Genomic DNA, 7,415 nt, shown 5'->3' on the forward strand with positions numbered 1-7,415 from the left:
ACAACCTTTATCGATTCCAAGTCAATATTGGGAGGAGGTTTCATTGGATTTTATCACAGGTTTACCCAAGTCCGAAGGAAAGAGTGTCATCATGGTGGTAGTTGATAGACTTATCAAGTATGCACACTTTTATGCATTATCTCATCCATTTAAAACCAGTACATTTGCTACTGCATTTATGGAAACAATTCAAAAGCCACATGGAAACCCAAAGATTATTATAAGCGACAGTGATCCCATTTTCACTAGAAATATTTGGCCAAAATTATTTTCTTGTCTAGGTACTCAAATAGTTCATAGCTCATCTTACCATACTCAATTTGATGGGTAAACTGAGATAGTAAACAAATGTTTGGAAGGATATCTCCGTTGCTTTGTATCTGATAAACAGAAACAATGGGTCAAATGGTTGCCTCTGGCTGAATGGTGGTATAACACTTCCTTCCATACTGCAGCGAAAATGACCCCATTTATGGCACTTTATGGATATCATCCACCATCCATTACATCATATTTAAGAGAAAATTCTAAGGTTCAAGTAGTGGAAGGTCACATCGAGCATCAACAACAAGTTCTCCAACTCTTAAAGGATAACCTCACTTTGGCACAGAATAGAATGAAATGAAAGACAAATCAACATCGTAGCGAAAGAAGTTTTGATGTAGGCGACTGGGTATTTCTAATGCTACAACCATATAAATAAATGTCCCCCAAGAAAGCTAAGAAGGATAAAAAATAATCACCAAAGTATTATGGTTCATACAAGGTGTTGCAAAAGATTGGTACTATCACATACAAATTGGAGCTTCCCGCAGCTTCCTGAGTGCACCTAGTTTTCCATGTTTCATGATTAAAGAAGGTTATAGGTGACAAGCTCTCAGTTCAAACAATATTGCCAAAACTTGACGAGGAAGGAAAAATCATATTGGAACCTGAAGCAGTCATAGAAACAAGAAATCGATGGCTATGATCAATTTCAAAGTATCTTATCAAGTGGAAGAACTTACCCACTAAAGATTCCACATGGGAAGATCATAAATTTATATAGAAGTGTCCAGAACTACTCAAGCATTGAGGACAAAAAAAATTTGAAGGAGAGGGGAATGTTAGGTCCCTATAATACTAGTGATTCCCCCATTACTATTGTCATTGTAGCCCTTATTATTATTGTTGTTCCCCTATTGTCCCCATATTATTATTAGTGGGCCCCATAGGAGCCCACTATTGTTATAGTTGTGCCCTTAGACTCCTATATATAGAAAGGAGGTTTTGTCATTTGTATCATCCAAGTATTGTTCATTTGTGTAATATAAAAGAGGTTTCCCCCTCGAAGAGGCTGATTTTGAAGTCATTGATCTATCTTTTCTTCTATTTTATGAGCTGGTTGCATATCATCAGAGGACTTTCAGCCAAGAAGTCCAAATTTTTCTAGCAGAGCAACAGTAGCTGTGTGCAAGATTTCTCACTCCAAAAGGAAGTGTGAATAGATATGCCTCAGTTGCATAGAGAATAAGAGGGAGCAGTTCAACTTTTTCAGGAGAGATGGCATCAGTTGGGTTGAGAGACCAAGATCGGTTGGACGGAGACTCCAACTATGTGATTTGAAAGGCTAGGATCTCTTGCCTTCTATACGAGCATGATCTCAAAACATATGTCGATAGTGTGGTAGTTGTACTTGCCAATGCAAATCCGCTCAAGGATTACAAGGCTAAGATGGCAAAGACTAAGAGGATCATTCTCGACGGGGTTCGAGATCATGTAGTACCCCATATAGCCGGCAAGGATACTGCCTGACAAATATGGGAAGCCTTAGCTATGCTATACGAAGGATCTTTCGAGCAATGGAATATGTACTTAGAGGAAAAGTTGAGATGCATGAGGATGCAAAAGGGGGAGCGAGTGGACCCCTTCCTTACAAGGCTTCGGGATGTCCGGGACCAGCTGTCTTTAGTAGGATCAACACCCCAGCCCTCAAAGTTTGTATGATTAGCGCTGAATAGAGTTTCTGAAGATTGGAAAGTTTTCGTCTAGAGCATCCTAGACAAAAAAAAACTGCCATATTTGGAACATGTGTGGGATAATCTGCAACAACAGGAGATGAGGCGTGATCTGGTGAAGGTGACAATCAGTGGCAATAACAGCAGTGGGACGAAAGCAGTGAAGGAAGAGGAGGACATGACCCTTGCATCAAAGGGGCAACAGGAGCAATGCAGAAGAAAGAAGGATATTTCGAAGATCAATTGCTTCAGGTGTGGCGAGCTAGGTCACTACAACACTTAGTTTCCTCTAAAAAAGAAGGACAAGGAGGAGAAGTAGGATCAACAAGCTACATCCACAGAGATCGACAAATTGTCCTCTAGACTGGAGGAAGAGTTTCCCATGATTTCTAAGATGCCTCCAAGGGTGAGGTGTGGTGATCTGGAGTTGTAGCCTCAGAGAGTTACAAGATGGGCAAGATCCTTGAGGAGTCCACCTCTTGGATCAAGACCTTGCTACGGGAGCCCATAATCAACAACAACAGGATGAACCAGTGTCAGTTGGTGCAATCAGGTGCCAGAGTGACAGAAGTAGTTAGTAGCGGTCAAACTCTGAGCAGTGCATAGGAGAGTTGGAAGCAGTGCAATTGGCAGAAAGCAGAGTCAGCAGCAACACGTAGGTTTTAGTGGCAGTGCATAGACTAGAAACAGTGAGAACTTAGACGATGGATGCATCATACTGAACACAATTGGTTTAGTATTTTGGATGCTTTTCCGTTGCATATGTTGCAACTGCATCAGCAACAGATGGAGAGAGGGTTGCAGTGCATATGTAGTAGTTGACAATAGTTCAACAGGGTCAACAACAACACCGATGCAGCTCATATCAGAGTTGCACAGTGGTTGGTGGGTAGTAGTAGCCAGACATCAATAGCACAACAGGATATGGTGCATAGATAGAGTGATGCTTCAGTGGGTTGCAACACTAGAGCACATTCCTTACTAAGAGGGAGTGTTGATTTTTGTAGCATCGGATATGCCCTTGCCTTGATATTTTATAGAGAGGCTAAGACACATGCATTCTCCAATACCCAAAAATCGTTTGAGAAAATTCCACCTAGAGATGATTTAATTAAAATAATTAACTTTTTTTAAATGGTTCCTTGAGTCCAAACTTAGGAAATTTGGTTAATTAAAGGGTATTAATTAAATTAGGTGTGAATCTTCTAGAAGAAGACGAGGACCAAATCCCAGTTAATCATAACCCTTGATTATGTTTTAATCTTGGCCGTTGGAGCTCCAACAAGAGATTATAAGAAGGAGTTCGATGGGCACTTGGAGAACACATCGAATGAGAGATCAAAAATCGAATTTCTCAAGAGTAGCAATGTTGAGTTACTAGAGTAAGATCTAGTGATGTTCTTGCAATGAGGGGCAGGGATAGTAGTCTGAATGAGAGTTTTCTAGATCTAGAGAGTGCAAAGCAGAGAAGGCTTAGAGAAGCTCAGAGAGGCAACACAGTGCCATGCAGAGGCAGTGCAAAGCTTCAGAGGGAGTTCGAAATCCAGCTGGGAGAGTCGAGATCCAGTGCCAAAAACCGGGGTGTGAGACCAGAGGGCCAAAAGTTCGAATTTCCAACAATAAGAGATCAATAGAGGAGGTGACGCAGAGCCCATCCAGTGTGATGCACATCTGTGGAGGATTGACACAGAAGCTACCTAGAGGGAACGTGGGGCTAACCAGCCCCTAATCAATGTCAAATCTCCCGAATCAGTGTGAGATTTTTCTCACTATCTCTTTGCTAGAATTTCTCTGTATCAAATAGCCAGTTTGGGCATCCAACGATTTGTACTCAGATTTACTACTGCATAATAATTAAAACCCTCAGTTGCTGCACTAGTTTTCCCACATTGGGTTTTTCTGGGGATTTTGTCCAAAAATGGCTTTGTTGATGTGTGTTTTTATTTCTCTCCAGTACAGTATTTAGTTTCCGCAATATTTATTTTGTGTAGGCTGTAGTGTATGTATTTCAATATTTTCTATAGAAAACTACAAGTAATTTGTTCAAATAATTAACAAATAGGAGAAATATCATCAGTTTGTTGTAGCAGGAATCAGGTAACCGATTTTTCACTCGACTGAGGCTCTAGGGTAGTGAAAAACTAAGTTCTCTTAGGGGTTGAACACCTGAAGGGGTTGGTTGTCTCTTGAAGGTTTTGTAGCTTTTGAGGAAGGTCAGTTTGGTCTTTTCATGTTGATTCCACTTCCTTAACTTTACCTGGGGAGTTGAATCATATCATAGTAAATCTTCGTCACATGTTTATCTCTTATGATCAGTTAGCTTGGGTAAATGTGGGAGGAGGTTGTTACATAGTAACTCAACCCACCAAGGGCTCTAGAGTGTTTGTCCTAACCTATGACTCTAGGAAATAGTAACTCAACCAAAGCTATTCCAAGGCTTCCTGAATGTTTGTCCCAACCCATAGCTAAAGGAACCTGAGAAATAATCATAAATAAGTGGAAAACCCACAACATCATGGCTATCCAGGAAATGGAAAGGCAAGGTTGAAACCACTGTCAATCTAGGAAAATCTCCATGCCAATGAAAACATATAACCAGGGAACCACATGGATATACCATGCATCCAAAAATCACACATGTAACCCATTACCTGCAAAGTATCCCTGTTGTAGCTGTCAATCCAACTGTTCCCTTGCGCTCCCTTACTTTCCTTTTTCTTTCTTTCTCTAATACAGGTGAATACTGGGATGCTCCAATCATGTTCCATGAATGCTCTAAGTGTACAAGAGTGTATGAGAGAGAGAGAGAGAGAGAGAATGGAAAGAGTTCCAACCCAAGACTTTCAAAAGGCCAGCAACTATTTCTCTAAAGACCTTTTACCATTGATGCTCTACTTTCTTCATTTTCCTCCATTTTCCCTCTAATTTCCCTTGCATGAAAATTTGTGCCTCTTCTTCTCCCTTTTCTCCTATTTTACATCTCTATCTGAAATTACTACTTTTGGTAAATAGTGCAACCTAAAAATCTGCTTCATAAATATGTTAGCAATTTGAACTGTTTTGTAAGTCGATTGCACTGGAATGAAATGAGCAGACTTACTCAATTTATCAACCACTACCATTATAGAGTCATTCTTCTTTTTTGTTTTAGGTGGGCCTGTAATAAAATCCAAAGTAATAGTCTCCCATTTCCACTCGAGAATAGGTAATGGATGAAGTAATCCAACTGGATGTTGGTGTTCTGTCTTCACCTGTTGACATTCCAAACACTTGGACAAATATACAAGCACCTCTTTCTTCATACCCGACCAGAAATATTCCTTCCTTAAGGCAGAAATTAATTTCTGGTATCCAGGGTGGGAAACATAAGGGATTTTGTGATATTCATCTAGAATTAATTGTTTAATGCTCATTTAATTAGGAATATATATCATGTTCCAATAACTTAACAAAATTTCTTTAATTATTTCAGATCCCAACTGTCGTTCATTACTGTTTGGGTTCCTTGCTTGCTACCATATAAATTGGTACTCGAGGTGCCTCCAAGCTGCCTCCTTAATCTGTTCCTTAAAAGCAGTTTCAACTTCACTGAATGAAATTTCATACACGAAATTCAGTTTTTTGCTCAAAGCGTATGCTATTCAGTTCTCTTTTCCTTTCAAATGTTTAATTTCAAACTCAAATTCACTTAGGAAAGAAATCCAACATGCTTGTCAAGCATTCAGAGTAGGTTGTTTAAAATAGTTTGTTAGACTACTGTGATCTGTCATTAGTATGAATCTTTTCCCAAGTAAATAGTGTCGCCACATTTTTAGGGCATGTATTACTGTTGTTAACTCTAAATCATAAGCTGAATACTTTTGTTCATGCTCCTTGAACTTCCGAGATTCATATGCCACAACTTGTCTTCTTGCATTAGTACTCCCCCTACACCCTCCTTACAAGCATCTGTACAAACAGTAAATTCCTTATTTGGATCCGCAATTCTCAAAATAGGGGTAGTAGTAAGCAAGTGTTTTAGTTGGTCAAAACTATTTTGACACTCAACTGTCCACTTGAAAGTTCTTCCTTTCTTTTGCAAGGAAGCAATGGGGTAAGCCACCCTTGAAAATCCTACAATAAATCATCTATAACCCAATCAATCCATAAAGAATCGTATATCGACCACGTTCTTAGGAACATGCCACTCCATTATAGTTCTTATCTTTTTTGGGTCTACAACGATTCCGTCTTTAGTAATAATATGTCTTAAATATTGAATTTTCTCTTTATAAAACTCACACTTACTATATTTTGCATACAACTGGTGCTCCCTCAGAGTTTGCAAAACAATTTGTAAATGATTTTTATGCTCCTCCATAATTATGGAATAAACCAATATGTCATCAATGAAGATCAATACAAATTTATCCAGATATTGATGAAATATACTATTCATGAGACACATGAACGTTGCTAGAGCATTGGTCAATCCAAAAGGTAGGACTACAAATTCATAATGCTCGTAACAAGTTCTAAGGTTGTTTTATATATATCCTCCTCTTTAATTATAATCTGATGGTACCTTGAACGCAGATCGATTTTAGAAAACACTGTAGCCCCTTTCACTTGATCAAATAAGTCATCAATGTGGGGTGAGGGGTATTTATTCTTGACTGTTAGCTTATTTAACTGTCTGTAATCAATGCATAATCGTAAAGTACCATCCTTCCTAACAAAAAATATTGGAGCCCCCTAGGGTGAAACGCTCGGGGGAATATATTTTTTGTCTAATAATTCTTGTAGCTGCATTTTAAGTTCAATGAGTTCTGGAATACTCATGCGATATGGTGTTCTGGACACAAGAGCAGCTCTTGGAATAAGTTCAATGGTAAAATCTATGTCTCTTTTAGGAGGTAATCCAGGAATGTCCTTAAGGAAAACATCAACAAAATATTGTACTATAGGCAAGTTCTCCAAAGTAGCAATCTTTTCTTTCAAATTTGAAAATCCCACTTGCACTGCATAGATTTGACACCCCTTCCTCATACATTTCATCAACTTAAGAAGCTAATTGTCTTGTCCTTACAATTTATAAGGGACTAATGCTTCTCTAGCCAGTCCATACCAATTAAAATGCCGTATGATCCTAAGGGAAACACATTTAGGTTTGATGTTATGGGATAATCTACCAATTTTATTGGACAATTGTCCACCTTAACTTACACCCTTCTTTTAGCTCACGTGGCTAGCTGAACCAACCATGGGCTCTTAGATTTGATAGTTTTTAAATGACATTTCTCTACCAATTTAGGATTTATGTAACTTAAACTAGCCCTAGGATCAATTAATATGGACACAACTTGGTTAAATATTGTACCTTCAAACTCCACCATGGTAGGTTGGTACTCTGCTTGGTGATCCTCCAATGCATCATCA

Source organism: Pinus tabuliformis, chromosome 2_2, assembly GCF_031772625.1.
Source record: "Pinus tabuliformis cultivar Carrire ecotype Pingquan chromosome 2_2, CPIR1, whole genome shotgun sequence".
Taxonomy (NCBI): Eukaryota; Viridiplantae; Streptophyta; class Pinopsida; order Pinales; family Pinaceae; genus Pinus; species Pinus tabuliformis.